An 8,144-nucleotide genomic window follows, 5' to 3' on the forward strand; every position below is an offset into this window, starting at 1 on the left:
ATGGTTATAATGCTAAATTTTATGTAATGTATATTTTACAACCAAAAAAATTTAAGTCAACAATGAAGGGGATATGAAAGAGATTTTTTTAAATAAAGATGACTATAGTTCCATTTGAATTTGCCTGTAATACAAACACTGCTGTTTTCTACCACTGAAGTCTTTAGAAAAATCTCCTGTGTTCATGTTGTAAAATCTTAAGAGGCTCATATTAGTCAATATGGTACAGCATACACAGAATCAGAAACCTAAGAGGCAGACTATAAATATATAATTCCCCAGGGAACTTGCATCAATCTTAGGGAACATCTTGGACTTTTATAAATCATGGTATTAAGAGGTAGAAGATAATTTTTATCTCCAAGGAGCAGATGAGGCTGCCAGCTAACATGTAGTTTAACTTCCCAAACAGAAGTAAAAGAGAATATTGTGGTCAGACTATAGGAAGATCTAACAGGTATCTAAGAAAGAGTTTTCTGCCCAATGGCGAGGTGTTTTAGGGATTATTTCTACTCTGTCCAAGAGGGAGCATCAAATTAAAACCAAATTAGTAAAAAAACCTATATGCTTCAAAACTACCTTTCACCCTGCCTCCCCAAATAGTCAAGATACACCAAAGACACTGTATATTCTGAGTTTTACTTCTCATTTTGACTAAAATAATAATCACAAATGTAGTTGTAATTAAAATAATGCACAAAATATTATTTATTCACTTCTGAGACTTTGAGGTTTTCTTTGGAATACTACTTTGATTAAAATTAAACATGTGACACAAGGTAGTAATTAATATAGGGTGTGTCGACCGAAAAAAATGCACAACCTAAAATTTGAGAATTATGTTTTATTCAGCAGACAAAACTGAGGTCTTAAGCCTGGGACTCAACCTCTAAGATAGTTCTAAGGGATTGCTCCAAAGAAGCAGGGGAGGAACCAGATCTTGCAACAAAGCCAGGTAGTCACAACTTCAGAAGATTACTGTTAATTAAAGAAAACCAGATACCTCAAGTTAAGGAATTTAGTGTTTTTCTATGTATGGGAAGATGCAAGGGTCTGGGCTCACTGAAATCATTCCTTTGATATGCACTTCAGCTATTTGGGGCCGGTATCCTCTGCTTTTCATCTTGAGTCTCCTCAGGGTGCATTGTTAGGGGGTGGCTGCAGTGACTGAGGGCTTGGCAGCTGGCAGCCCATTTGTCTCCATCCTGAGTTCCTTCAGAGCTCACCATCAGGGGTGGCTATAGTGGCTGGATGGCTGCAACATCATTTGTTTACTGATATGGCAGGCAACACTTTTTCACTGACAGGTGTTAGCTCTTCAGTGTCAGCAATTCTGAGAGGCAGCAGAGTGGAGGAGTTGAGAACCCAGGTGTGAATTAAGATAAAACTAGAGTAATACTAGTTGTGTGGTTTGGGGCAAATTATTTAAATCTTTTTGCTTAAAGATTGCTATGAGTATAAATGGGGTTTAAAAATATTGAGTATCACATCTCATTTGGTTTCACAATGAATTGTTGTTATTATTGTTTACAATCTGTTCCATATAATTTTAAAGCATCTTGCACAATTAGATGATCAACAAGTACGTATTAACAATGTATCGATTGTTAATATGTTCCTATTGCTGCTTTAACAAATTACCACAAACTTAAAAGCTTATACCAACACAAACCTACTGTCTTATAGTTCTGTAGGTTAGAATTCCAAGCCAAATCTCACTGAGCTAAAATTATGTTGTTGGCTGAGCTGCATTCCTTGCTGGAGTTTCTAGGGGAGAATCGTTTCCTTGCCTTTTCCACCTACTAGGTGCTGCCCACATTTCTTGGATCATGGCTCCTTCTTCCATCTTCAAAGCAAAAAAACAGCAGTGTTGCATCTGTCTGGTCCTTGTTCCTTACTCACATCTCCCTCTGACCCTAAACTCAGCTAAGAAAATTCACAAGTTGTGGGGACTGAGGCATGGACATATTGGTGGGGTGGGGGGGGCATTATTCTGCCTACTACATTCATGTTGAAGACATAATGCTGAGATGATTTTTAAACTGTGTATGTTCTTTCCATGAAGATCCCAAAACACTGCATGGGACTTGTAAGCCACAATTCTGTATACTGACTATGTCCCATGTGATTCACCTATTTTAGGGAAAATGATGGTAGAACATAGTCAACTGGCCAAGTAGGGAGTCAGTTATTTTAGGTATCTTTACTATGGCTTAATCAGAAAGGCACTGCAATTAGCCAGCTTCCCACTGAGTATAATCCTAGCTGACTCTCAATGCATTTCACACTGATTATAATATCTCTAATGTGTACTTCATCTAATGCTTTTATCCATAAACCTCAATAAACTGTATGAATACAAGAAAAGTCTCATTATCCATAGCCTCCAAAATATTAATTTCATCATGCCAATGCTCACATCAAAAACACTGAACATTCCTAAACTTTCAACAAGAAAGACACAGTTTTAGCCTTAGATGAGCTTCCCATCTGCTAATGGGAATGTACCTTTGGAAGCTGAAAAGAAGTAATTTAGTTCAGAACAACACAAAGGGATTAAGTTCCTTGGTGTATTAGTTTGATGGGTGTATTAGTTTGTGTAACAAAATATCACAAATTGGGTGGCTTAGAACAAAACAAACTTATTAGCTCATAGTTTTGGAGACTCCAAATCTGATATCAAGGTGTCAACAGGGTTGATTCCTTCTGGGGTCTGTGAGAAAGAATCTGTTCCATATTTCTCACCTAACTTCTGGTAGTTTTGCTATCAGTCTTTGGTGTAGAAACATCACTCCAATCTCTTCCTTCATCTTGACACGTCGTTCTCTCTCTATTCATATCTGTCTCCAAATTTCCCCCTTTTATAAGGACAGCAGTCATATTGGATTAGTGTTCACTCTAATGGCCTCATTTTAACCTGATTACCACCATAAAGATCCTGTTTCTAAAAAAGGTCACTTCCTGAGATATTGGGGATTGGGATTTCAACATGTGAATTTGTAAGGTCACACAATTTCAACTCATAATACTTGGTGCTGGATATTGATTTTTATATATAGATGCCTCCTGGCATTATTAATTTGTCTGGCACAATGTCTGAGATACAGAAGTAAAATTTCACTGTGTGAGTTGAAACTCTCATACAGGGAAATGGGCAGGCAAAACACAATTTAGCAAAAACAATTCTTCAGACCCAGAATTTTATTTAGTGGATGTTATTTATACTCAAGCACTTGAAAATTTCAAAATTCCTGCTATGACCTCTGTGCAGTAGATCACTTTACTTTTTCCATTAGAACAAGTTTACTTGTTCTACTTGCAGTAGATCACTTTATTTTAGCTCCATTTAGAACTGATCAAAAGCTGCTGCCGCCTGCCTGGTACACTGCAAATAAAATCTAAATACATAGTGCAGAGTGCAGCTTAACTCAAGACAGCAGTCAGCTCCAACTAAGTCATATTTTTCATGTCACAGGCAGTAAACAAAACACAAACTAAATAGCAGTGAAACTAGGAAGTACTACCTTTTAAGTTATTGACAGCAAAATTTCTCATCACTTCCCTGCCAAGGCTGAAGAACAAAGCAACTGATAAACAAAGAAGTTAGAATACGTCTATCCATGAGATGATAGGAATGGCTTTAGGTCAGATTCAAATCTAACACAGTATTTTGTCTCTGCTAAGGATCAGTTCAAAAAAGACCTAGTCATCTGTCATCTACTATATAAACCTCAAAACAGCTTTAAGTATCTTTATATTCAATTCATACCTTAGTCATCCAATTTTTTAGACATTCAGAAAATATTTATTGAGCATCTACCACATACCAAGCATTCTTCTAAGTTCCATTAGATGTCTAATAAACAAAATCCCTATTGACAAAAAACTTAGTCCATTTAATTATTTTAAACTAAATTACTTCTTTCCAGTGTCTAGGAATACACTCCCACCAATAGATTGGAATTTCTTTTCTCATGCTTAATCTTTTGGGCAAAATTCTTATATTTTAGACTTCAATTCTTTGTTGTAAATACTTTAAAAAGCATTTCTTCTTCATTTGTTGCTTACATTTTAGTTTTTAAATTCAGTATTTTTCTACAGGCTGATTTAAATAGTAAAGTATTTATAGAAGGAGTGCATTCTACAGAACAATGCTTCTAAGTATAGTTAATAGCCCCCTGCAACAACATCAGGAAGAAAAGCATAATTTAGAGAAGCAATGTTTTCTAAATTACCAATGTATGATAATAAAAAATCTTGCATGGGTAAAAGACTACCCTTAGTGCAAGAAAGACCAATGGATTTAAGTGTAACAGAGTACAAATTAATGATATAGCTTAAGATTACACTTTGTAAAGTGCCTTTAAGAAACTATCACTTGCCAAGTTTTGCGTAGAATTAAATATTGACAAGTATCTGAAGAGGCGACTCCATATCTGTGTGAGGCTAGATCTTCCTCATATACTCCAACCCAAACAAAATATTGTAACAATTTGAATATAAGCAATACAAGAAAAAACCTCTGTCTTCTGTTAGCTAAATATGGAAGAGAAATTTGTAAAAATATAAAACAGTGCCTTTTATGAAGTAGCTTTTTCATTAAAAAAAGGTTACTTGTTAACATTCAGTGGATTTCTTATCCTTTATTTTAAATAAATAGATAAATATTTGAAACTTCCCCATTTTAATTTCTAATACAGTAAATATTGATAGATACAACCCATATGAAACAAAACCTGTTTGGGTCCACAATAAGTATAATGAGTCCAAAGACCAAAAAGTTTAAGAACCACTGTACTGATATACATCCATTAGTACAGTGTAATCAACAATGGCAGTAAAAAAGTTACAAACATTGCCTGCTGGGGCTCCTTCCTGCCTGGCCCAGTGTGGGGATGATCCCCTCAGAGCAATGGGAACATGTGGCAGATACTGCATTCCTGGAATCCAATGCCGTTAAATATTTGAGTCATATACTGTATTTTTGTTTCCACAGTCACCAAGCAAACTTATGATAATATTACTTCCTAGGATTTGCTAACTTGTCTGAAGGAATGTATTTTATGGTTCTACAGAGAATTTTAGTTACTTAGATGTTATTTTTCTCATTATAAATAAATAAGATGGGATTCTGATTGTAACCAGTGCAGCTATTTTGGCCACTCATAATATGACTTTGGTCACTTCTGCACAAACACTAGGCTCTTAAGTTCTTTCTCATCAATGGAACTTGGTAAGGGTCACTCAGGTTTTGCTTAAACAGATTTCCATAATCTCATGTCATGATATTAGTCTTATCTGCTGCAAAAGGCACTAGGTCACCTTTGCAAATTTTTCCACTCCATCTACAAGACTCTGAATTACAAGGATTCTCAGAAAGAGCAGCCAGCCTACAAACCCAAAAGCTTGTTATACTCATCCCCAGAACCAAGAGAGCACTTGCCCTAAGACAATCTATTTCAAGTGAACAGTCTGTCTCTAACTGTAGAGAACAGAAACTGAATTCTTGGTTTGTGAGAAGAAAAAGAATAAACTCTGTCTCAACCTGTGACAAGTATGTGTTTTTATTTTTTTAATGCGTTGTAGTTTAATGATTTAATTGGAATTGACTGGATTCAGGTATGCTGACTCAACAAGATGAAGAAACCAGAATTTCAGAGCAAAATGGCACCAACTTGTGACAATCTCTTAATTCACAAAAGTAGCACCACCTTTGTAGAGATTTGTGAATTCACCAAGATATACTAGGTTCTTTTATTAGAAACTACTGGCACCTCCCAGTGAAAAAACTGGTAATAATCTTCATTAATTTGGCTAAAAGAATTTATATTTCCTGATCTCTTTGGGATTTTTCTTTTTTTAAACTTCTGCTCTGTACTTTAATATTCTGCTCTGTAATGCCATAATGCTCAACAGTTAGTCTACTTTGGGATTGCAGCTTTCTAGAAAAATTGTAGAAAAGTTTTAGTCTTGTCTATGCACTTGAAAAATGATTTTATTCTATTACAATTTTATCATTCTATTGTTACAACTTTCCATTTCCTCCTATAACCTATAAAAACAGGGGCAGCCTCCTCTGCTTTTAATAAGGAATGGCAGACCGATACTGCAGTTCTGTCTCTAATCTAAGCGTCTGCCCTCAGCTATATTCTGCTTCTTTGTCACAGTTAGTATTCTGTACTCTTTTGCTAGAAAAGGCTTATATTAAATTCCATTGAAGAGAATGAACTACTTCTTAATGGTGTTTTAATTTTAAGTAGATGCCCAATTAAGTGAAAGTATGGACATCAGGGTAACTCTTCCAATTTTATTTTCTATTACTCAGGTTGCATTCAAAGGGTGTTCCACTTTTAACAATTATATGCTTAATATTTATCTTTATAGAATATTGTATTCATTGTCTCTAACTTCTGGGATTTGATGATTTATTGATTCTCTGCACCATTCACTCTCATTCAACATCCAATGAATCCAAATGTTGTGATGGATTCTGAGGATGCAAAGATGAATAAGTATTATCCTTATTCTCTACAAGTCTTAAGTTCTAAAAGAAGAGAGTGACTAACTATAATAAACAAATTAATATTATATGATACAATATAGTTCGTTTATAAAAAGATCTGTGAAGGAATTGAGAAGAAACAATTAATTATGCCTGGAAAGTAATAAGGGAACTCTTCATTGAGAAAAGAATAATTAATCTGTATAATGAAAGAATGACAGGTAGAACTTCCTGAAAAAAATGAGGAAAAGGCGGTGTGATTGAGGGATACACAAACTCAGAGCAGTGCAGTATATGTCTACTTGGGGAGTTAAAAGAAATGCAGGTTGCCCGCGGAGTTACATGTATCACAGAAATGAGAGGCATGAGGAAGTGAAATTAGGCCGTGACCAACTGTGAATGCCATGCTAAGCAACATGCTTTTTGTCATATAGGCAATATGAGTGAGACACTGAGTTTTGTTTTTTTTGTTTGTTTGGTTGGTTTTTTTGGCCACACTGTGTGGCATACAGGATCTTAATTCCCAGACCAGGGATCAAATCCATGTCCCCTGCATTGGAAGCACAGATTCTTAACCACTGGACCACCAGGGAAGTCCTGAGACACTGAGTTTTGTATTTTAGAAATGTGAGGCTGACATGAATATGGAGAATGGATTGTAGTGGAGAGAATATGAGGAACATGAGTCATTTTGACAAGGCAATGAATGTGCAATGTTATAGGAGGTAAATTAGAAAAATAGATATTCTAAATCAAGTCTTATTTTCCAAAGAAAATTGGAAATATTAATCACCGAAGATTGACACAGATAATTCTTTTCTATTTTTTAAAAAATTTATTTATTTTATTTATTTATTTTTGGCTGTGTTGGGTCTTCGTTGCTGCACGTGGACTTTAGTTGTGGCGAGCAGGGGGCTACTCTTCGTTTGTGGTGCGCAGGCTTCTCATTGCAGTGGCTTCTCTTGTTGCGGAGCATGGGCTCTAGGCACGCGGGTTTCAGTAGTTGTGGCTCACAGGCTCTAGAGCACAGGCTCAGTAGTTGCAGCACACGGGCTTAGTTGCTCCGTGGCATGTGGGATCTTCCCGGACCAGGGCTTGAACCTGTGTCCCCTGTATTGGCAGGCAGATTCTTAATCACTGTGCCACCAGGGAAGCCCATAATTCTTTTCATTTGATATGTTTTCTATTCTCTTTCTAGCTCTTAGTACATTGACATTGTGCTTAATTGATATCTACATTGATACACTTAAATAATTTCTCCTTATTGAAGCTTCAAAATCACTTGAAAAGTGTATTCTTTTCTTGTTATGCATTTAGTTGCTGTTTTTGCATAAGTTAATGCATTACTGGGTTTCCTCATCTACCCTTTTGGGCAATTTTTAACATTTGAAAGGTGTTCTTTCACCAGTGATGGCCATCTATTTTTTTTTTTTTTTTTTTTGCTGTACGCGGGCCTCTCACTGTTGTGGCCTCTCCCGTTGCGGGGCACAGGCTCCGGACGCACAGGCTTAGCGGCCATAGCTCATGGGCCCAACCGCTCCGCGGCATGTGGGATCTTCTCGGACCGGGGCACAAACCCGTGTCCCCTAGCATCGGCAGGCAGACTCTCAACCACTGCACCACCGGGGAAGCCCCCATCCTT

The sequence above is a fragment of the Orcinus orca genome, chromosome 5 (genome assembly GCF_937001465.1).
Source record: "Orcinus orca chromosome 5, mOrcOrc1.1, whole genome shotgun sequence".
In the NCBI taxonomy this organism is placed as follows: Eukaryota; Metazoa; Chordata; class Mammalia; order Artiodactyla; family Delphinidae; genus Orcinus; species Orcinus orca.